We start from the raw sequence: 23625 nt of genomic DNA on the forward strand, positions 1-23625 counted from the left end.
GCCCTGATCAACCAGGGAGTGAGCTAAATTAATGATCTCTAGCAGCTGGTCTCTGGTCCATTCTTTCAGTGTCTGGCGGAAATATTTAGCACTCTCTGACACCAGCAGAATTCATTTCAGCAAAGCAAACAGAATCGAGATAGTTCCTCTGTGCAGCCACTTCTGGTCAGGGATGGCCTTGGTATACTGTCATGAATCAGGTGTGACCAGAACTGCATGGACAGCAACAGAGGAAACCAAATGCATGTAAAGTGAAAATATAGTAATTTATTATAATAAGTGAAAATATAAATACAAACCCCTCTAATATAACACATTGCACAACAAACCAACTACAGACATAGACCCACAAATAACAACAACCAAACAGGTATATGCAATAATTGAGGAATACCAGAATCGTAAACGTAGCCAGGCCAGGGTCATCAACGGGAGATCAGCAGCTGGGGGCAGGGAGAAAACAGGACAGGGAGAGGATGGACAGATCAGACTGCAGGGCAAAGGTAAGGTTAGCAGGGACACAGGAGGGACAGATTCAGGTACAGGGCACAGGATACAAGTACCAGGTTTAGAGATAGGGTCAGGTTTAGAGATCACAGATTCCAGGTCAGGGTGCAAGGAAGATACCAAGGCAAGTGTGTGTTTGCTGGTTATTAATACACATCTCCTGCAATCAAGCTCAGATGGCGCCTGATCGCAAGAGATAATGTCGGCTCCACACTGCCGGGAAACAACCGCTGGTGGATACCAGTACTGTGGCCCCAGGATCAGATAGTGCCACCAGCAGGTGAAACCTTACCTGACAGTTTCAGACTGCCAGGAGACATCCACTGGTGGACATCAGTACTGCAAGCCAAATGTCCGACAGCGCCACCAGCAGGTGGAACCATTCCTGACATCTTTCTTGTAGAACATGGGCTATTGATGAAAGCATCATCTTCTTTAAAGGGTAAGTTCCCCTTTACAGAAAAATCTGTAAGGTGAACTTACACAGGACCCCCTCCTCACCCCCCGGTACTCCTGACCTGGACCATGGCAATTTTGCATTCTAGGCCCCGGTATATCTGCGTCAGGAGTCCGGAGCTTGGAAATCCCCTGAGTTGAATGTCCAAAAATTTACCTCTTCAGGAGGGACATTTTGGAGTATTCCAGTTGGTCAGAGTTGTCCCATGGGTGGTGCCGACCAATCAGCAGCCGCACAGCTCATCCTGCCAGCTTCGGAGAACATGTGTGGATGTCAAGGAGATTTGTGAGCCCCGGACTCCTGACATGGATATGCAGGTGCTTAGAATGGGAGATTTCCTCGGTCCAAGTCAGCAGGATGGGGGGGGGTCCTGTGTAACTTCACCTTACAGATTACACTTTAATAAATAACATTGCATGGTCAGACCATGCATCAATCTTCTACAACTTAAACAGATTCATTATCTTCCAATGCCAACAATATCTGGAGATCGAATCCTAGGATTAGGATTCTCCATCTTTTGGAATTCAAAAATGAAATGCTCCCTCTGTTAAAGATCCTTTCCTACTTTGGAATGCTCACAAGGCCTTCATCAGAGGAATCTTTATCAAGCTGGGGGCTCGAATGAAGAGGCAACGACTTCAGCATATAGACGATCTAACAAAAAAATTTCAACCACTTGACTCCCAGAATAAAGTTAATCCCTCCCCCCATACATCAAACAACTGTCCTATGCAAGACACAAACTTCAATCCCTCCTTTTAGACAATTTTGAAAGAAACAACTAGCACATTCAATTAATTACATACTATGCTAATGGTAATAAAGCCAGCAAACTTCAAGCTCTACATCTGAGGGAAATAAGATACAAAACTAAGATCCCCTTCATTTTACAAACCAAAAACCAATGTTAATTTTGTAGCATCTGCAAGAAGAGGCTAATGCCTTTAGTGACTACTATGGATCTCTGTATAATTACAATTTTTGGACAATGGCACTCCACAACCTACTTTAGAAATCATCAACATTTTTCTTCGCTAACTAATAATCCCTCAATTAACCCCTACAAATCTATAATTCCTCAACTCACCCTTTACAACACCATAAAAATCTAAAATTATAGAATCACTACCTAATAACAAATCCCCTGGGCCAGACGGCTTTACAGGAGAGTATTATAAAACTTTTAAACATATCTTAACCACTCATATGGAAAAAATCTATAACACTGTAGCTGCCTCTTCAGCCTTCTCTTCTGAGATGCTTCGAGCATCAATAGTGACACTACCCAACCTAGGGAAAGATCCTGTCTCCCCCCAAAATTTCCCTCCAATTTCTCTACTGAACAATGACTTAAAGGTTTACACTAAGCTTATCGCTACGAAACTAGTCGATATCCTTCCTCAACTTTTTCACTCATACCAATACAGCTCCACTAAAAATTTACAAACCACAGTTGCCACTCACAGAATTATCAATATTATCCATATTGCTAGCCAGAAGAAAATGCCTTCTCTGCTTCTGGCTCTGGATGCAGAGAAGGGGCTTGACCAAATTTACTGTACATATTTAGACCAAACACTGTCTGCCTTTGGATTTCAAGGCTCTATCTACTCAGCCATAATGGCACTCTATACTTTCCCATCTGCACAAGTACTCACATCTGAGGCACTATCCAACCCATTCCCAATTCCCTCTAACAAATGGTATGTGGAAAGGAAGCCCCCTTTCCCCACTTATCTTTAATCTATTGATGGAACCATCAGCAATATATATACGCTCCCATCCTGATATCTCTGGTTTCTGGGTAAAAAACAGGATGCACACTATCAGTCTATTCGTGGACGACATCATTTTGATGTTAACTGATGTGGAAAAATCTCTGGCTTTGGTACACAATTGTCAGGGCTGGGCTCAGCCCTTCCTTCTCAAAGCTGGCCGCTCAGCTGTTGGCTAATTGCCAGCTCCTATCTCTCCACAGTGACTCACCTGTTGATGATATCCTGCTTGTCAGTCCTGCCTACTTAAACCGTCCAGTGCAAATGATCTTTGCATTTGCCTTGGTCACATCTCTAGAGATGTTCTCCTGTGTTCCTGGCAAAGACTTATGACGCGTACACACGGTCGGAGAATCCGTCGGAATGCGTCTTATCGGACCGTATTGTCAGATAATCCGACAGTGTGTGGTATGCATCGGATTGATTCCGTCCGAATCTCCGTCGGACCCAATTTTCCAACATGTTGGAAATATTTCCCGACCAACTGGGCCGGTCGGACATATTCCGATCATGTGTAGAGAATTTTGATCGGACCAAGTGCCACGCATGCTCAGATCAAATTCCTACATCAAAGCTATTGGCTACTACCCTGAACGTAGTCCCATCGTAACGAAATTACGTCATCGCGTTCTGAAAGATCGGATTTTTCGCCAACTTGGCCCGACCGTGTGTATGCAACAGTTTCGGACAAGATCTGACGGACAAAATCCGACGGGCAAAATCTGACGGATTTGGTTGCTAAAATCGCTGACCGTGTGTACGTGGGCTTACTTGGCTGACATTCCTTCTGGCTCCAAATCCTGCTTGCTGTTCGACTACGCTCATATGTGGCTCCCTGACGTTTTGACTTGTCTGACTATCCGTTCTGGTTCCTAAACTGGCTATGTTTTGACTACGTTTACTCTGTTTACCTTTTTTTATTATTGATATTTGACTGTACTTCAGTCTCAGTCTGATTCATGCTTTCTGACAGTAGGTGAAGTCAATCCACTTGTTGGTAATATTTTTTCCAGAATGGATGAGCAGGATCATCGAATGGATCAGTTTGCTATAGCATTACAAACACTTCTGAGTTACACGGCTCACCTGGAATCTCCCACTGTGGCTGTTCCAGTACAACCTGTGTTGCAGGACATCCCTGCTTCTGATCCAGTCTCTGTGCATGCACCTGCCTCAGGTATTACCTCTATTACCTCCTCTTCCCAAGCGAGCGATTTGGGGGTGAGTCCAATGCAGAAGGTTTGTCAACAAGGTTGAGATATACTTTGAGATGCTGCACCATGCATTTCCCATGGACAGAAGTAAAGTAGGTTTCGTGATATCTTTGCTTTCCGACAGAGCCTTGGCCTAGGTAAACCCTCTATGGGAGACACAAAAACCTGTTGTCATGAGTTACCCTGAGTTGGTGACTTCTTTGAAAAGGGTATTTGAAGTTCCTGCACGCAAGTGCCTCATGTCCATCAAACAGAGTACGAGAACTGTTGCTGATTATTCCATTGAATTCCGTACTTTGGCAGCTGAAGTTTCTTGGAACAATGAGGACCTCATGGCTGCTTTTTCTCATGGTATCTCGGATATCATCAAGGATGAGACAGCAGCCCGTGATATCTACTGAGCTGGAGAGGTTGATCGCGTGGGTCATCCTCACTGACTCCAGACTTAAGCCCCATACACACTATCAGTTTTTCTGCTGAGTTTTTTCCTTCAGGTTTACCAAAACCATGTAGTGCAAGGCCTGCCCTATTTGCATACACATTGGAACTCCTAAGGTTTGACCTCATATTATATGGTTTTGGTAAATCTGAAGGAAAAAAATCAACAGAAAAACTGATAGTGTGTATGGGGCTTCAGAGAAAGAATCTCTTTTAAGGAGCGCTGGCAGAAGCCTCCTGTACATTAGTCTCTGAAATTTGCACCATGCACTTGGGATTCCCGCGTCTCTCTGCGGATGAGAGAACCCTTGGGAGGAGGGAGAGTCTTTGCCTTTTTGTGGCCAGGCAGGTCATTTTTGAAGTCTTGTCCTACCTATCCAGGGAACGCCCAAACCTTGAGGTCCTGTCAGGGACAGACCTTTGGTGCCATTGTTTCATCCCCACATACTGTATCTAGAAGGTTAAGACCCTTTCTTGGGCTGTGTCATCCATCGAGATACAGGCTCTAATTGACTCTGGGGCTGCAGGCCTGTTCATTGATGCTGCCTTTGTATCGAAGCACTTGATTCCACTGCAGCTGCCTGAAACTCCACTTACCATTGAGACTCTTGATGGGGGACCTTTACAGCCTACCCATGTGACTCACGAGACTGTTCCATTGTCCATGGCCATAGGGGCTCTTCACCATGAGATAATCCAATTCCAAGTTATTCCCTCACCTAAGTTTCCGCTGGTTATTGGTTATCCTTGGTTATAGAGGTGCAACCCCTCTTTTGAATGGCTCCATGCTGAGATTCTCTCCTGGTCACCACAATGCAGTAAGACATGCTTCCGGAAGGTAGCCAAGGTCCTGTGAACCTCTTCACTCTCCTCCCTGCCCAGAGGAGTACCAAGATTCTAGAGATGTCATTGACAAAGGTCAAGCCGGTAGTTTGTTTCCACACCGGTCGTATGATCCTGCAATTGACCTTCAACCTGGTGCCATACCCCCATGTAGTCGGGTTTACCCTTTGTCGGTCTTGGAGGATAAGGCCATGGAGGAGTATGTTGCAGATGCACTTTCTCAAGGTTTCATCCGCACATCCTCATTTCCTGCTGGTGCTGATTTCTTCTTTGTGAAGAAGAAGAGTAGTGAACTGAGACCTTGTATTGATTATAGGTATCTCAATCGTTTCACAATTAAGAATGCCTATCCAATTCCATTGATTACGGAGTTATTTGACCACCTCAAGGTAGGACCGGTTTTCACAAAGCCTGATTTGAGAGGGGCATACAATCTCATGAGGATTAAGGAAGGCGACGAGTGGAAAACTGCGTTTAATACCAGAACAGGCCATTATGAGTACCTTGTAATGCCTTTCAACCTTTGTAACGCCTCTGCAGTTTTCCAGGAATATATTAACGATGTCCTCTGAGATTTGTTGCAGTTATGTGTGGTGGTTTATCTCGATGATATCATCATATTTTCCAAGTCCCTGCAGAGCCACCACACAGATATCTGTCATGTGCTTCAGAGCAAAGACAGAACAATCTCTATTGCAAATTGGAGAAGTTGCGAATTCCATAGTGAATAGGTTAAATTCCTAGGTTATGTCATTTCCACTACTGTTTTTTCAATGAGAAACTTTCAGCAGTCCTACAGTGGCCCCGTCCCATGGTTTACGTCCTCTTCAGCATTTTCTTAGTGTTTTCGTCCGAATTTCAGGTATTTTCGTTTTAGTTTTGACAAACGATAACGAAAGCATAGAATTCGAAAAACAAAAGATCCGACATAAATAAATGCTTTATTTTCATTTTCATTGTTACAACAGTTTGATATAGAAAGGAGATTCGACGTGACTCTGAAAATAACAATCTGTGTCTATAGAACCTGTGGTCGAATGTGCCTAACCTTACCTCTATTAGTCCAAGATTATATAGAGAAAATATTCGACAGAGAAAAAAGATTTGACAGAGAGAAAAGATTATGCAAGTTGCTGTCCTAAAAAGTGTTTGGGGACCCGGGTCCTGCCCCAGGGGACATGGATCAATGTAAAAAAAAGTTTTAAAAACGGCCGTTTTTTTGGGAGCAGTGATTTTAATAATGATTAAAGTGAAACAATAAAAGTGTCATTGCTTTAAATTTCGTACCTGAGGGGTGTCTATAGTATGCCTGTGAAGGGGCGCATGTTTCTGGTGCTTAGAACTGTCTCTGCACAAAGTGTCATTTATGCAGGAAAAAAAGTCCTTTAAAATCACTCGCAGCTATTATGAATTGTCGGCTCCGTAATATCCGTAATACAGAGAACACTCATTGAAAGTCATTGATAAAAAAAAATTACCAGGCCCTTCAGGTCTGGTATGGGTTTCCGTTACATCAGAAACACAGGCAGGTTTCCGTTACATCAGAGTGGATTGCCACCGCTGGAATCTTTTTTTATTTTTTTTTATTTTAATAAAGGAATTTTTGTCTTAAGTTTGTCTTATTTAACAATTTTTAACACTTTCTTTTGGTACTTTTGTACCCCCTTACCATTTCAAACAGGGAAGGGTGGGATCTGGGGGTTCCCTTGTTAAAGGGGGCTTCCAGATTCTGATAAGACCCCCCACAACCACCGGCCAGGGTTGTGGGGATGAGGCCCTTGTCACAGACCCCCAAAGCATCCTCCCAATGTTGAGGGAATGTGGCCTGGTACGGTTCAGGAGGGAGGGGGGGCTGCTCTCTCGTCCCCCCCTCTTTTTCTGCGGCCTATCAGGTTGTGTGTTCGGATAAAGGGTCTGGTATGGATTTTTAGTGGGACCCCACGTCAATTTTTTTTTACATTTGACGCGGGGTTCCCCTTAATATCCATACCAGACCTGAAGGGCCTGGTGATTGAATTTGGGGGACCCCCACGCTTTTTTTTTTTTTTTTTTATCAATGACTTTCAATGAGTGTTCTCTGTATTATGGAGCTGACAATTCATAATAGCTCAGAGTGATTTTAAAGGACTTTTTTTCCTGCATAAATTACACTTTGTGCAGGGACAGTTCTAAGCACCAGAAACATGCGTCCCTTCACAGGCATACTATAGACACCCCCCAGGTACGAAATTTAAAGGAATATTACACTTTTATTGTTTCACTTTAATCAATATTAAAATCACTGCTCCTGAAAAAACTTCAGTTTTTAAAACTTTTTTTTGCATTGATACATGTCCCCTGGGGCAGGACCCAGGTCCCCAAACACTTTTTAGGACAGTAACTTGCATATTAGCCTTTAAAATTAGCACTTTAGATTTTGAACGTTGGAGTCCCATAGGCTTTAATAGGGTTCTAAAGTTCACACGAAGTATGCTATATACTAGCTCCGTCTAATCTTCTTTATACATTCGACAGACACCATAAGCCTTCAAAGACAGATTCGACCGTAATTCATGTGGATTTTCGGACGAATGCAATTTTTGAACGAAAAACAAAATAAATAAAAACACATTTCGGGAGTAACTAAATTAATACATTTTTCGGACGAAAACGAAATTCTGAAACAAAATATTTTACTCTGCACGTGTCTACATTTCAATTGTCTCATTCTTACCCGGTACTAAAAATGTAAGGGCTGATGCTTTGTCACAACAATTTTCCTCCACTTGCAAGATGGAGTCAGTTCCGGTTCCTGTGACTCCTCCTGATCGTATTCTGGTTACGGTTCGCAACAGTCTCACTTCTCCTTTGGGGGACAAAATTCTTGCTGCTCAGGTCCAGGCTCCTCCTGAGAAACCTTGTGAAAGCTGCTTTGTCCCAGAGTGTCTCCGTACTGCTGTGCTCTAGACTTACCATTCTCCCAAGGCTGCTGGCCTCCCTGGGATAAATTAACTCTTTTGGGTTTTTCCAGAAATTGTAGTGGCCTAGTCTATGTGCTGATGTAACTGCCTTCGTAGCTGCCTGTTCTGTGTGTGCTCAGAGTAAGACTCCACAACACCTTCCAGTGGGCCTCCTACAACCCATACCCAATGGAGAGAGGCCCTGGACTCACCTGTCTATGGATTTCATTGTGGAGTTACCCAACTCCAGGGCAACACAGTTATCCTTATGGTGGTTGACTGGTTCTCGAAAATATCTCAGTATTTAGCAGTATTCTGCTAAAGAAGTTGCCCACTTCTAAGGAACTGGCTTCCATTTTTGCTCAGGAGATCTTTTGTTTACATGGGCTACGCAAGGTGATTGCCTCAGGCAGGGGTAGTCAGTTTGTGTCCCTGTTCTGGCGAGCCTTTTGTGTGCAGTTGGGAATACAGATTGCTTTCTCTTCTGTGTATCACCCACAGTCTAATGGGGCTGCAGAACGAGCCAATCAGTCCTTGGAGAAATTTTTACATTGCTATATTTCTGACCATCATAACAACTGGTCAGACATCTTACCATAGGCAGAGTTTGCTCACAATAGTGCCTTGAATTCTGCTTCCCGATAGTTTATGGTGAACTATGTTTTTCCAACCTTCCATGTTGCCTGACTCATTTGTTCTGCAGAGTATTCCTGCATTAGAGGAGCATCTCCATGGTCTTCCTTCCACTTGGACACAGGTTCAGGAAGCTTTGCAACATGCTAATGATAGGTACAGATCCATGCTGACCGCAGGCGCCTGTGCCTTCCTACCAGGTTAGAAACAGGGTCTGGTTGAAATCTCGCAACCTCTGACTTTGTGTTCCCTCTCTGAGGTTTGCACCTCAGAGAGGGAACCTTTATTGGGACTTTCTGTATTCTTAGCAGGATTAACCCAGTGGCTTACGCATTAGACCTTCCTTCTAATATGCATATTTTTAAATATATTTCATGTCTCCTTATTAAAACCTTTGGTCTGCAACCACTTTACCACCTCAGTGCCTCGTCCTCACACTGTACAGATTGAGAACCATGAGGAATATGAAGTACAGTCCATTGTTGACTCCCATAGGTTCCATGAGCGCATACAGTACCTGGTGCATTGGAAAGGGTAAGGTCCAGAGGAACGCTCTTGGGTCTCTCTCATCCTCAGATGTACCTGCCCCTGTCCTTCTCCGTGACTTCCATAGACATTTTCCCCTCAAGTGGTCCTCTGAGGGGGAGGGGTCATTGAGGAGGGGGTACTGTCAGGGCTGGGCTCAGCCCTTCCTTCTCAATGCTGATCGCTCAGCTGTCGGCTAATTGCCAGCTCATGTCTCTCCACAGTGACTGACCTATTGATGATATCCTGCACATCCGTCCTGCCTACTTAAGCCATCCAATCCAGATGATCTCTGCCTTCACCTTGGTCACATCTCTAAAGATGCTCTCCTGTGTGCCTGTTAAATACTTGCTTGGCTGACATTCCTTCTAGCTCCAGATCCTGCTTGCTGTTCTACCACGCTCATCTCTGGCTCACTCATGTTTTGGCTTGTCTGACTATCCGTTCCAGTTCCTGAACTGGGCTATGTTTTGACTACTTTACTCTGTTTAGCTTTTTTTTATTATTATTAACCACCATCAGCCCTAGAAGAATTTACCCCCTTCCTGACCAGAGCACTTTTTGCGATTCGGCACTGCGTCGCTTTAACTGACAATTGCGCGGTCATGCGATGTGGCTCCCAAACAAATTATTTTTCCCAAAAATAGAGCTTTCTTTTGGTGGTATTTTATCACCCCTGCGGTTTTTATTTTTTGCGCTTTAAACAAAAAAAGAGCAACAATTTTGAAAAAAAATAACTTTATTTTTTTACATTTTGCTATAATAAATATCCCCCAAAAATATATATAAAAAAAAAATTTCTTTAGTTTAGGCTGATACATATTCTTCTACATATTTTTGGTAAAGAAAATTGCAATAAGCGATTGTGCAAAAGTTATAGCGTTTACAAAATAGGGCAGAGTTTTATGGCATTTTTATTAGTATATACGGTATCTTTTTTTTAAATGGTGGTGATCAGCGATTTTTATCATGACTCCGACATTAGGGCGGAAACACATCAGACATTTTTGACACATTTTTGGGGCCGTTGTCATTTATACAGCAATCAGTGCTATACAAATGCACTGATTCCTGTGTAAATGACACTGGCAGTGAAGAAGAGAAGAACAGAAGGCGGCGACGACAGCGGCGACAGAAGACCGGGCCACCACCTGTAAAAGAGCTAGAAGAAGGCTCGGTGGCCCGGCAAGAAGTACCGAAGAGGGGGGCAAGACCCCCGAAGTCGGAAGAAGAGGGCAGCGGCGAGGAAGAAAGCTGGGCTCCTCCGCTAGCAAAAGAGCTAGAAGAAGATAGCGGAGGAGTCCGGCGAGAAGACCCCCGAAGACGGAAGACCCCCAGAGCTGTGCAATAAACTATTTTAACCCTTGTGTGTTGTGTTTTTTTTACTTTATTTTACAGGTGAATGGGTAGGGGTACATTGTACCCCATACTCATTCACATAGGGTGGGGGGGCCGGTATCCGGGGGCCCCCTTATTAAAGGGGGCTCCCGGATTCCGATAAGCCCCCCGCCCGCAGACCCCAACAACCAACGGCCAGGGTTGTCGGGAAGAGGCCCTTGTCCTCATCAACATGGGGACAAGGGCGCTCCCCCTTCCCCAAGGCACCCCCCATGTTGAGGGCACGTGGTCTGGTACGGCTCAGGAGGGAGGGCACTCAGACAAGGGTCTGATGTGGACCTGGGGGGAGTAGCGTGCTCGGACCCGGACCCGGCCGGGTAGCATGCTCGGACAAGGGTCTGATGTGGACCTGGGGGGACCCCCACGCCGATTTTTTCGGCGTTGGGGTTCCCCTTTAAGTCCATACCAGGTGGCAGGGCCAGTGACGCATCCTTTGCGGGCCCCGCCTACCTGGAGACGTGCTCAAAATGAGCGGACTTTTCTCCGGGCGGGAAAAGTCCGTTCATTTCAAAAGTATGGTGGACTGGCATACGCACGAAAAAAAGTCCGCACGGGGGGATTGTCCGGCGGACTTGAGTTTGCCGGACTTTTCCACCCGAGTGTTTGATCGTGTATACGCAGCATAACTAGCTCAAATATGATCCAAGTTTGGTTAGTAGATTCATATATGCCACTCACCATTGTATGCTCCACTGTTTAATAGAAGGTATCAATGTTTCTTATTTCATCTTCTTATTACATAGTTACATAGTTAGGTTGAAAAAAGACACAAATCCATCTAGTTCAACCACAAAAAAAATAAAATAAATAATAATAATAATAATAATAATAATATCATACAATCCCATATACCCAATTCTATACCCACAGTTGATCCAGAGGAAGGCAAAAAACCCCAGCAGAGTATGATCCAGTTTGCTAAAGCAGGGGAAAAAATTCCTTCCCTATCCCCCGAGAGATAATCGGATTTTCCCTGGACCAACTTTACCTATAAATGTTAGTACCCAGTTATATTATACACACTTAGGAAATAATCCAGGCCCTTCTTAAAGCAATCCACTGAGCAGGCCAGAACCACCTCTGCAGGGAGTCTATTCCACATTTTCACAGCTCTTACTGTGAAGAAACCTTTCCGTATTTGGAGATGAAATCTCTTTTCCTCTAGACGTAAAGAGTGCCCCCTTGTCCTCTTTGTTGACAGTACAGTGAATAACGTGACACCAAGTTCACTATATGGACCCCTTATATATTTGTACATGTTGATCATATCCCCCCTTAATCTCCTCTTATCAAGAGTGAATAAATTCAGTTCCTCTAATCTTTCCTCATAGCTGAGTTCCTCCATGCCTCTTATCAGTTTGGTTGGCCTTCTCTGCACTTTCTCTAGTTCCCCGATATCCTTTTTGAGAACTGGTGCCATTATTCTTTGTACTTTTACATGAAAACTCCAATAAAAAAATATTGAAGGGGCGCATGCGCGGAGCTCAGCATGGCGGACGCAAGTCACTAGAGCTCCGCACTCACCGCTGCTGGACCGGCACATAAAACGCTATATTTCGCTGCTAACGATCTCCGAATCTGCTCCGGTCCTCGGGTACCCCACTGTCCCTCACCCGGGATGGTTCTTACAGGCCAGCGAGGGAAGCAAAAGCAGAAACCTATTAAAGAGGCCTTAGCGCGCGCTACCTCTAAAATGGCGGCGAAGGCCCTTGCTGCCACGCAACTACAAGGCCTATCTCGAGACCACGGTAGCAGTAGCGAGGAGGACGATGAGAGGCCTCAATCTCCGGCCTCCCCAACGCCACCGGTATCTGGCATGTCTCAGGCCGATTTTCTGGCACATATGGACCTAATGCTTAAGAAAGCGCTGAAAACAACATCGGATTAGATAACTGATAGACTTTCCCTTCGTTTGAGAGGTATTCCTGAATCAGTTGATGATCTCCAGTCATTTACGACGGCTTTTTTTCAAGAGCTATCACCCTCTATTCTGATCGAACAGTTAGAATTCGATCGTATCCACAGAGCACTCACTAGGCGCCAAGCGGACGGACCACCCCGCGACATTATCGTTAAGCTACATTACTTCCGAACGAAGGAGCAACTCATGTCTATAGCCCGCGAAAAGAATAACCTTCAGTTCCAGGGCCATTCCTACCAGCTGTTCACAGATTTAGCCCCACTAACAATTGCAAAGAGACGTGCAATGAAGCCACAGTTGCTAATCCTTCAACAGCATCAAATTAAGTATGCATGGCGGTTCCCATTTGCTCTTTACTTCGCATACCAGGGACAGCAACATACTTGCTCTACGCCAGCGATTCTTCAAGCCCTCTTAGAGAACCTCCAACTGGCCCCGTCAGCCCCACCCCCACCTGTGGGAGAAGTGGTGCCTCGGACCCCGGCACGAGCTGCACCCTATCCTAACATGGCTACCCCGAGGAGGAATCGGCAGGATCTCCCTGGCGTTTCTGTGCCTCGGCGAGGCACCCCTAAATCCTCTTCTAGACTGAGTTATCCTAGCCCAAAGGTATTCATACCTCGCTGATCTCCTTTTGTTCAGTTACTTCTTCCTTTATTTTTCTCTCTCCAATTTTTAATGCCGTAACCTGAACTCACCACGAGGCTCACGTTATTTGAGCGCAGGCCTGCAAGCCTATACTGTTCCAGGCAGAAAGCCGAGACTGAGACGCTACCACTTTCTTCAAAGTACTTTAACCACATCTTTACCCCTCCAACCATTCGCCCCCCCCTTTTTTTTTTTTTTTTTTTGATGTTAACTTAGACGCATATATTGGGCACTATATCGGGCTCTCCTGCTTTGATGCCCTCATTGTTTTCTTCTATTTTGTGCCGCCACAGTATTTGCTAAACCAGTCCAGCTTTATATGTGTTCTACGTGACAGTTGGCGACCAAGTTGGACCGGTAATGGTTGTACCTTCTGACCATTCTAGATACTTACTCGCGGGCCGATGATCTGGCCAGGATTGCCGAGTCACTGACTCGCAGGCCTGATCATCTCCTCGCGAGTTATTTGTTTATTTATATATTTTTAACTACTTTCATAATGGTAATGTCGCACGATGCTTTTATTGTCTGTGTTTATTCATATCCTCCTGGATCCCCCTCCCTACCTTACCTTGTCCCCCCCCTCCCCCTGTTCCCTTCTCCCCCCCCAACACCTTTTCCCTGTTCCCCGTCCCCTCCTTATCTCCCTATTTTTTAAGCAGCCGTGATTTCCCAAATCCCGGCAGAACAGAAACAAGGTTTAAAATAATTAATATTACTAGTATTACTTGATAACCTTTAAGTTTCACAGTTCGTACCCCTAGGCTTTCTAGCCTGCTTTATGGTTGAATCGTATTCTGTTATTAACTATGTTATCTATTTGCAAATGTATGTTTTTTCGTTACCGGTTCGCAGCGGGGAATTGTCACTGCTCCCCCTCCTGATGGTGCGACCCCCTGTTGACTGGCGAGTCAGCAGGTTGATTGTCGTTCCCCCTAGTTGCTGGGTTCGGCCCACACCGCCCCATGCAACGCTCTTTTTCTCCTCTTACCTTTGCTATTCTTCACTCTCTACTCTAACCTTTGTTCTTTCAGGTCTCTCTCTATCCTCTCCCCCTTCTTTCTCTGGTCGACCGGTCCGTGCAGCCCTGGGTAAGCTAATGTTCGCTTATTTTTACCAAATCTCATGGCCCCCCTGAGTATCTTATCACTCAATGTGAAGGGACTCAATTCCCCCAACAAGCGAGTTAAGGCCTTTAGAACCTTTGTCTCCTTGAAAGCCCAAGTAGTCGCACTACAAGAAACACACTTTGCAGCCCATACCACACCTAAATTTTTCAACGCTAAATTCCCCCAAGTCTACACAGCCTCCTCCTCCACGAAGCACAGAGGAGTTCTCTTAGCATTCCATCATTCACTTCTATTCTCTATCTCGTCGGAAGTAAGAGATCCAGAAGGTCGCTACCTATTAGTTTCGGGACATATACAGGACACGGAAGTTACCTTTGTGTCATACTACGCCCCCAATACTAACCCTAACCCTTTTTTCTCACATTTACTTCAGATAATTCAGACGCATGCTAGAGGAGCGCTGTACGTATGCGGCGACTCCAACTTAGTCCTACATCCACACCTGGATAAGTCCCCATACTCTAAAAGACTAAGCAAGCAGCTTGCTCACGCGGCGCTCCTCGATACATGGCGTGAATGTAACCCCCTTAAAAAGAACTATACTTTTTACTCAAACCCTCATAAATCCTTCTCGAGGATCGACCACATTTTTATCCCACTTGCTGCTGCGCCCACTCTGTTGCACTCCCGCATACACCCGATATCCTGGTCTGACCATAGCGCGGTGATCACGACAGTTTCGTCAATAATCCCACAGAACACAGACAGGACATGGTCTTTAAACGAAATTCAGCTTTCTAACCCATCATATTGTCTAGACATTCAGATGGCCTTAAATGACTATGTTTCCTTTAATGACACCCCGGGAATATCTCCTACCCTCCTCTGGGAAGCTCATAAACCAGTTATCCGTGGTACAATTATTTCGGTATCCTCTCACCTTAAGAAATTCAGACAGGCCCAATTACAACGGCTAGAGGAAGACCATCAGCGTTCCTTTCTTCTCTTTCAGTCTGACCCCACTGAGACTAACAGACTTGCTCTAGATAAAGCCAAGTTGGCCCTGGATCTTGTGCTTGCTGAAGAGGCAGATAAGTCTATCCACAAATCGGCGCATAGACTTTATACAAAGGCGAATAAGCCTAGCACCTTTTTAGCACTGCGCCTACGGCATCCTGATAGGTCCTTTAAGCCTATTAAGCTTCGGCTGGCACAAGGTGGCATGACCAATAACCCTATGAAAATCTTAACAGAATTTAGCACTCGATTATCTAAACTGTATGAACCAGGTACGCCTTTCTCTAGCACCCAGGCGAATTCCCTCCTCCATCCGCTATCTCTCCCTAATCTTTCAAGCGCTGACCGTTCAGCAATAGAAGAACCTATATCTAATGTAGAAATTCTTGCAGCTATCAAATCCCTTAAACCTAACAAAAGACCCGGCCCCGGCGGTTTACCGGCATCATATTACAAAAAATTTGCCCACACCCTCTCCCCCCTCTTAACTAAATCTTTTAATTCTCTCCTCCAGCAACACTCCTTCGGCAGAGATGCGCTAACAGCTATTATTTCAATGATTCCTAAACCAAACACTGACTCAACAATATGGTCCAACTTTAGGCCGATATCATTACTCAATGTTGACGTCAAAATTCTGGCCAAGGTCCTAGCGCTACGACTCAATCCAGTAATTGGGAAGCTGATACATAAGGACCAGGTTGGGTTCATCCCCAAGAGACAAGCCAGTGATAATGTCCGGAGGGTCGTCTTGCTGCAGCATATTGCTAAAGCTCGTAAGATCCCCATGCATTTGCTCTCACTGTATATACGCAAGGAATTTGATACGGTCTCTTGGCCATACCTGCAATATATACTTCAATATTGGGGATTTGGTCCTCACTTCCTCAAATGGATAGGTGCCCTATACACCCAGCCTTGTGCTTATGTACGCTATGCTGGCTTTAAGTCAGAACGCTTTCCTATACAGAGAGGAACAAGACAAGGCTGTCCCCTCTCCCCCTTGTTGTTCGCCTTAGCTATCGAACCCTTGGCTGCTTTAATTAGGGCAGACCCGAACATCCGGGGATTGGAGATAGCAAACACGACAAATAAATTGTGTCTGTTTGCCGATGATGCTTTGCTGTTCGTTACAACTCCTCATACAACCTTGCCTAATTTATGTAAATTGCTGGAGCAGTTCGCTGCTATTTCCGGCCTAGAGGTCAATCAGGCTAAATCTAGAGCTCTGGACGTATCTCTGCCGAGTGATGAGCTTAATCTTCTTCGCAGCAATTTCCCTTTTCAATGGTCCTCATCCTCTATCCCATATCTTGGTGTCAATCTCACGAAAGATCCGTTGCATTTGTTCCAATATAACTATCTTCCGCTACTTAGGAAGCTGACTAGTCTCCTATCATCCTGGCAGCCACTGTGCGTATCGTGGTTAGGTCGCATAGTGGCAGTCAAAATGACACTGCTGCCTAAACTATTATATCTATACCGAGTCCTTCCGATTCGTGTCCCGCTATATTTTCACCGACTGGTTCAAGGTAAAGTCTTCAAATACATCTGGGGAACAATTAGGCCTAGAGTCACTAAAGCCACCATGTACCGCCACAAATTATTAGGTGGATTAGGAGTACCTAATTTTAGACACTATTACTGTGCAGCTCAAATTGCACAACTCACCCTGTACCATGCTGAAACGGAGATACCGATATGGGTCAGCCTCGAGGCTATAGACGCCTCTCCGATAAATATATCTAATCTATTGTGGCTCCCCCCTACACTGAGAAGCAGACTTAGTAATCCGATCACAGCCCACTCCCTCAGAGTCTGGGACGAGACCCACAAATCTTTCCGGCTTAAATCTCGTCATCTACCATTACTCTCTATTATCGGCCACCCATCATTTATCCCTGCCTTTTCTGAACCTGGACTATTTACGGCTTGGTCTGGGGCAGGGCTCGACCGAGTTGGCACCCTTATGCGCAATGGCAAAGTCAGGTCCTTCCCTGCTCTCCAGGCCCAATCGCACTTACCTAATGGCGAATGTTTTCGTTACCTACAGATCGCCCATTTCCTCAACTCAATCCCTAAACCTATTAGTCCCCATGATACTAACTTTTTTTATGAGCAAATATGCGAAACAGACCCACATACACCAGGCATTATCTCCCAACTGTACACTCAATTCTCCCCCCCCCCTACAACTCTCCCATCTTATACTAGGGGCTGGTCCGCAGACCTCGAACTAGACCTCGAAGAAGACACATGGAACACAATCTGGACTAACACAAATAAAGCAACGCAGAATGTTATAGCCTCTGAGGCTAATTATAAAGTCCTTATGCGCTGGTACTTGGTCCCAGCCAGGATTGCCAAATTTGTTCCGGGATATCCCGCCACATGCTTCAGGGGCTGTAACACAGCGGGCACACATTTCCACATATGGTGGTCTTGTCCAGTAGCACAGCGTTTTTGGATAACTTCCTTCCAGATAGCATCGACCCTTACGGGGCACTCTATTTTACCAGACCCTTCGCTAGCCCTTCTCAACTCTACTCCCCATAACTACACTCGTAGTCAATTGGCTTTATTTCTGCAACTTACCACAGCAGCTAAACAAACTATTGCCAAGGCGTGGAAAACCCCCACGCTCCCGGTGGCGGAAATGAAGAATAGGGTTACAAAGGCCATGATTCACTCTAAATCAGAGGCGAAACTCCTCGATCGTATGCCCCAATTCTATAAAATATGGCAGCCCTGGATACAACACTTTCTACCCCCAGATCTCGACCCCTATCTATTTGAGCCCTAGGTTAATTGCAGAATTGGGATGGCCTCAGACGTATGAAAGCCTGGGTCTGTGCGGACCGGTTGACCAACTCTCCTTCTTTTCTTTTCTCCTACTCTCTCTCCCCTTTCCCTTCATTCTATCTTCCGACTTGTATTTCTGTCTTCTTCTAGCTGTGCTCTCCTTCTCCACCCTTCTCTTTATATGGAAATCTTTTTGTACATGCAGTACCATTACTCCTCTATTTACAACCAATATAGAGGAAGAGTGTATCTAAGTTAGCTGACTCCGACTAAATCGGAGTGTTTCAATTCTGTTCGATATATGCTTCAGTTGATACTCTTTGTACAACTCTAAGCGACATACGCATATGCTTGTCTGTACCGTATTATTAAGTATGATGTCGCTTGTTCTCTGTTTTATTGTTTTATATACTCTGTTATACCGAAACTACATTAACAGTGTACTGTATATTCTGTCTGTGTATTGATAATAAAAACTTTTTGAAAGAAAAAAATTATTGAAATTAAAATGTTATTTTTTTGTTATAAATGGAATACCAATGACTGAATATGTTAAGAACATTTCACCTATACAGTGCCTTGAAAAACTTAAAATTTTCCACATTTTGTCATGTTACAACCAAAAACATAAATGTATTTTTATTGGGATTTTATGTGATAGACTAACACAAAGTGGTACATAATTGTGAAGTGGAAGGGAAATTATAAATATTTTTTTTTGCAAATAAATATCTTAAAAGTGTGGCATGCATTTATATTCAGCACCCTTTACTTTGATACCCCTAACTAAAATCTAGTGGAACCACTTTCATCACAAGTCACCTAATTAGTAAATAGAGTCCGCTTGTATGTAATTTTATCTCAGTATAAATGTGGCTGTTCTGTGAAGCCCTCAGATGTTTGTTAGAGAACCTTAGTAATCAAATAGCATCATGAAGGCCAAGGAACACACAAAACATGTCAGGAATAATGTTGTGAAAAAGTTTAAAGCAGGGTTAGGTTATAAAAAATATCCCAAGCTTTGAACAACTCATAGAGCACTGTTCAATCCATCAACCGAAAATGGAAATCGTTTGGCACAACTGCAAACCTACCAAGACATGGCTGTCCATCTAGACCAGCTGGTCAAGGAGAGCATTAATCAGAGAAGCAGCCAAGAGGTCCATGGTAACTCTGGAAGAGCTAGAGTGATCCACAGCTCAGGTGGGAGATTCTGTCCACAGAACAACTATTAGTAGTGCAATCCACAAATCTGGCCTTTATAGAAGAGTGGAAAGAAGAAAGCTATTGATAAAAGGCATCGATATGAAGTCCAGTTTGCCAGAAGCCATGTGGGGGACACAGAAAACATGTGAAAGGTCATGCTCTGGTCAGATAAGATCAACATTTAACTTTTTGGCCTAAAAGCAAAATGATATGTGTGGCAGGAAAACTACCACTGCACATCACCCTGAACACACCATCCCCACCGTGAAACATGGTGTGGCAGCATCATGTTGTGGAATGCTTTTCTTCAGCAGAGACAGGGAAGCTGGTCAGAGTTGATGGGAAAATGGATGGAGCCAATTACAGGGCATTCTTAGAAGAAAACCTGTTGGACCTGTTGGAGACTTCAGACTGGGGCAGAGGTTCACCTTCCAGCAGGACAACAACCCTAAACATACATCCAGAGCTACAATGGAATGGTTTTGATCAAAGCATATTCATGTGTTAGAATGACCATGTCAAAGTCCAGACCTAAATATAATTGAGAATCTGTGGCAAGACTTTAAAATTTCTGTTCACAGATGCTCTTCATCCAATCTGACAGAGCTTGAGCTATTTTGCACAGAAGAATGGGCACAAGTGTCACTGTCTAGATGTGCAAAGCTGGTAGAGACATCCCCAAAAAGACTTGCAGCTGTAATTGCAAAGGTGGTTCTACAAACTACTTTTCAGATATTTATTTGTAAAAAGTTTGAAAACTATTTATCATTTTCTTTACACTTCACAATTATGTGCCACTTTGCGTTGATCGATCACATAAAATCCCAATAAAATGTATTTACGATTTTGGTTGTAACATGACAAAATGTGGAAAATGTCAAGGGGTATGAATACTTTTTCAAGGCACTGTACATGAGAACAGGTAACCCGCCACCCCCTCATCCTCATAATAATTATTCAGCTTCCTGCCTGCCAATATGTATTCTCAGTTATTGACAATGCTGATCCAGAAGCATACATTGCTTGATGAATGTTCTACAGATTTTCAAGTGTCATTTTCTCTATAAACTAAGTTATTGTGAATTTTTGGGAGACTGTGGTCTGTAACACTTCCTTCTTTGAAGATGGTAAAAAACACGTTGTGGTGATCCAGAAGCAGCATAAAGTGTGTTTCTGGAATGAGAACTTTGGTGGGAAAGGCTACTTGGTTCTCGTAATTTTATTCCACAGTTTTTTTTTTATGTCTTTATGCCCTCTGACATGCCAGGATGTGTTTGCCATCCCTGTAGCATTTTGAAAAAAAAATATTTCTGCTCACAATATTTGCAAATTGCAACTTTGCTTTCAGCAGAAATTGCACTGTGGAAGTATTTACAAACTCTAGATGTTGGTATCACCATTTTACTGAGAGGGAGTAAAGAAAAAAATGAATTACTGAGCGGACTATAGGCAACATTATTCTGTGGTGGTGAAGAACATTTATAAGAATCATTTAAAGGTTAAAAAAGATAAGGTAATTTGTCAGACAAATGTACCCTCTTACCTGTCAATTAAGGTCTGAGAGGTAAGAAACTGTTATCTAGTACATCCCAACAATGACTCAACTGTACAAGATGAAGCCCACAAGCATACTAAACTAGGGCTTTTCCCTCTGCAGTGCTCCTATAGTGGAAGAAATTCATATCTCTCTTGTTTGAGAACTGTATTGAGAAGTACAGCGTTACTTGAATTGTATTCCAGGATTTGCTTGTCTTTCATTATTTTCTTCATATTATATAGTTTCAATACAATGTTATAGATACATTAATTATCATTGTAAAAGAACATATTCCACACTTCTTTTTTTTCCAATTTGCTTTTCTTTAGTTGAGAGAGCTTGCAATAATTTAAGACTTTACATAATTTAAGACTTTACACAAAGTCTCAGAAATATTTCATTAACGTCTTTGTATTATATAGTTTGAATACCATGTCATAGATATAGTACTTATCATTGTAAAAGAACATATTCCACACTTCCTTTTTGTCCAATGTTTCTGGAGAAAAAAAACAAAAAAATGGCATTGAAAAAAACAGGAAACAGTTTTTTCCCAAATTTTCATTTTTTTTCCAGGCCTTCCCATCTCTACTTAGAAGTAATGGGTATTTATCAGGGCAAAATACACATTTATTCTATGTGCTTGTGAACAAGATGAAATAGTTTTTTTGCAAAATGTGTAAACAGATGATTTTTATTTATCACTAAATGTAATGAAATATGCACAATCTTTCATTGTCACTGAAAGTGTGTCATACATTATACTTTTACATTCAAACTTTTTTATTAGGAATTTTCAAGCATAAACATTAGACATACACAGGGAGCTGTGAACGATTTACAGAATGATAAGAATAATGACAATATGCATATATCAGGCACTAAAAACCATGTTGTTATCCATACATACTTTATTAATAAAGGAAAACACTCTGAGGCTGATTTACTAAGAAGAATGTGTTCCACCAGTTCATGCCTTAATTGGTGCTCTGAAAAAGTCATTAACGGAATGTGCGAACCGGCACACTTTGAACCACAAAGCAATAATAAATATATAAACTGCAACTGGTGCTAGGGTAACTGTGGTTTTCTCTTTGATAATAGCACATGCCCAATACATTTGGTTAATTTCATCTCATTAAATGTGTCTTGTTAGGCAATTAGTAGGTGTTCTCAGTTAATTAACCCTTTTGATGCTAATCTCATTTCTATTACTTCTAATATATCTTTTAAATGTTTTTTTTTCTATTTTTACCCAACTCTTTCAATAAATTACAAAGAACAGAGAAGTGTTTCTAAACCCAATAGATTTATATTTTCAGATCTTGATCTTTAAAAGTGACCATACAGTGCAATCAGTTAGACCTTAAAAAATCTGATTTAGTGCAAGAGCCTGTTAGATTTCATATAATTTTAATTAATTGTTCAAGTGCGTCTTCCTATTACCTATTTTTCCGAAATATCGAGTTGTACAGAGATTGGCCAATCAAAGTGCATAGTGCATGACCATCTTAACTGCTTGCCAACTACCTTGCGCCGATATACATCCGCAGAAGGGCTCGTACAGGCAGAATCACGTACCTGTATGTTGCCCTTTAAGAGGTGGCCAGCGGGCTTGCACGCCTGCGGCAATCTCTGTGAGTAAGGTCACCGGTCCCATGGACGTGATCGCCTCACGGGGAGGAAGAATGGAGAGATGCTAATGTAGACAAGCATCTCCCCATTCTGCCTAGTGACAGTGCCACTGATCTCTGCTCCGTGTGATCGGAGCAGAGATCAGTGATGTGTCATACACAGCCACGCCCCCCCCACAGTTAGAAACATGCCCCTAGGACACACTTAACCCCTACACTGCCAGTGTCATTTACACAGGAATCAGTGCATTTGTATAGTCAAATACAAAAATGTCTGATGTGTCCACCAAAATGTCGCAGTCATGATAAAAATCGCTGATCGCCGCCATTTAAAAAAAAAGTTAATAAAAATACCGTAAAACTATCCCCTATTTTGTAAACGCTATAACTTTTGCACAAACCAATCAATAATTGCTTATTGCAATTTTTTTTACCAAAAATATGTAGAAGAGTACACATCGGCCTAAACTGAGGAAAAAAATTGTTTTTTTTATATATATTTTTGGGGGATATTTATTATAGCAAAAAGTAAAAAATAATGTGTTTTCTTCAAAATTGTCACTCTCTTTTTTTGTTTATAGCGCAAAAAATAAAAACCGCAGGGGTGATCAAATATCACCAAAAGAAAGCTCTATTTGTGGGAAAAAAAAGGACTTCAATTTTGTTTGGGAGCCACGTTTCACGACTGTGCAATTGTCAGTTAAAACGGCGCAGTGCCGAATCGCAAAAAGTGCTCTGGTCAGGAAGGGGGTAAATTCTTCTAGGGCTGAAGTGGTCAAGAGACAGATTTGGAATGCAGATGTGCCATGATCCACTTATATTTTCCTAACAATATTTCTTGGGCATTATACAAGGCACATGAGAAACCACCTTTTTTCAAGACATGCTAGAGTGATCAGGAATCTTCAAACTATGGCTCTCCAGCTGTTGCGGAACTACACATCCCACGAGGCATTGTAAAACTCTGACATTCACAGACATGACTAGGCATGATGGGAATTGTAGTTCCTGAACAACTGGAGGGTTGTAGTTTGAAGACCCCTGTGCTAGACCATTAT

Source organism: Lithobates pipiens, unplaced genomic scaffold (genome assembly GCF_037356315.1).
Source record: "Lithobates pipiens isolate NorthernLeopardFrog02 unplaced genomic scaffold, aLitPip1_a1.2 Scaffold_13, whole genome shotgun sequence".
In the NCBI taxonomy this organism is placed as follows: domain Eukaryota; kingdom Metazoa; phylum Chordata; class Amphibia; order Anura; family Ranidae; genus Lithobates; species Lithobates pipiens.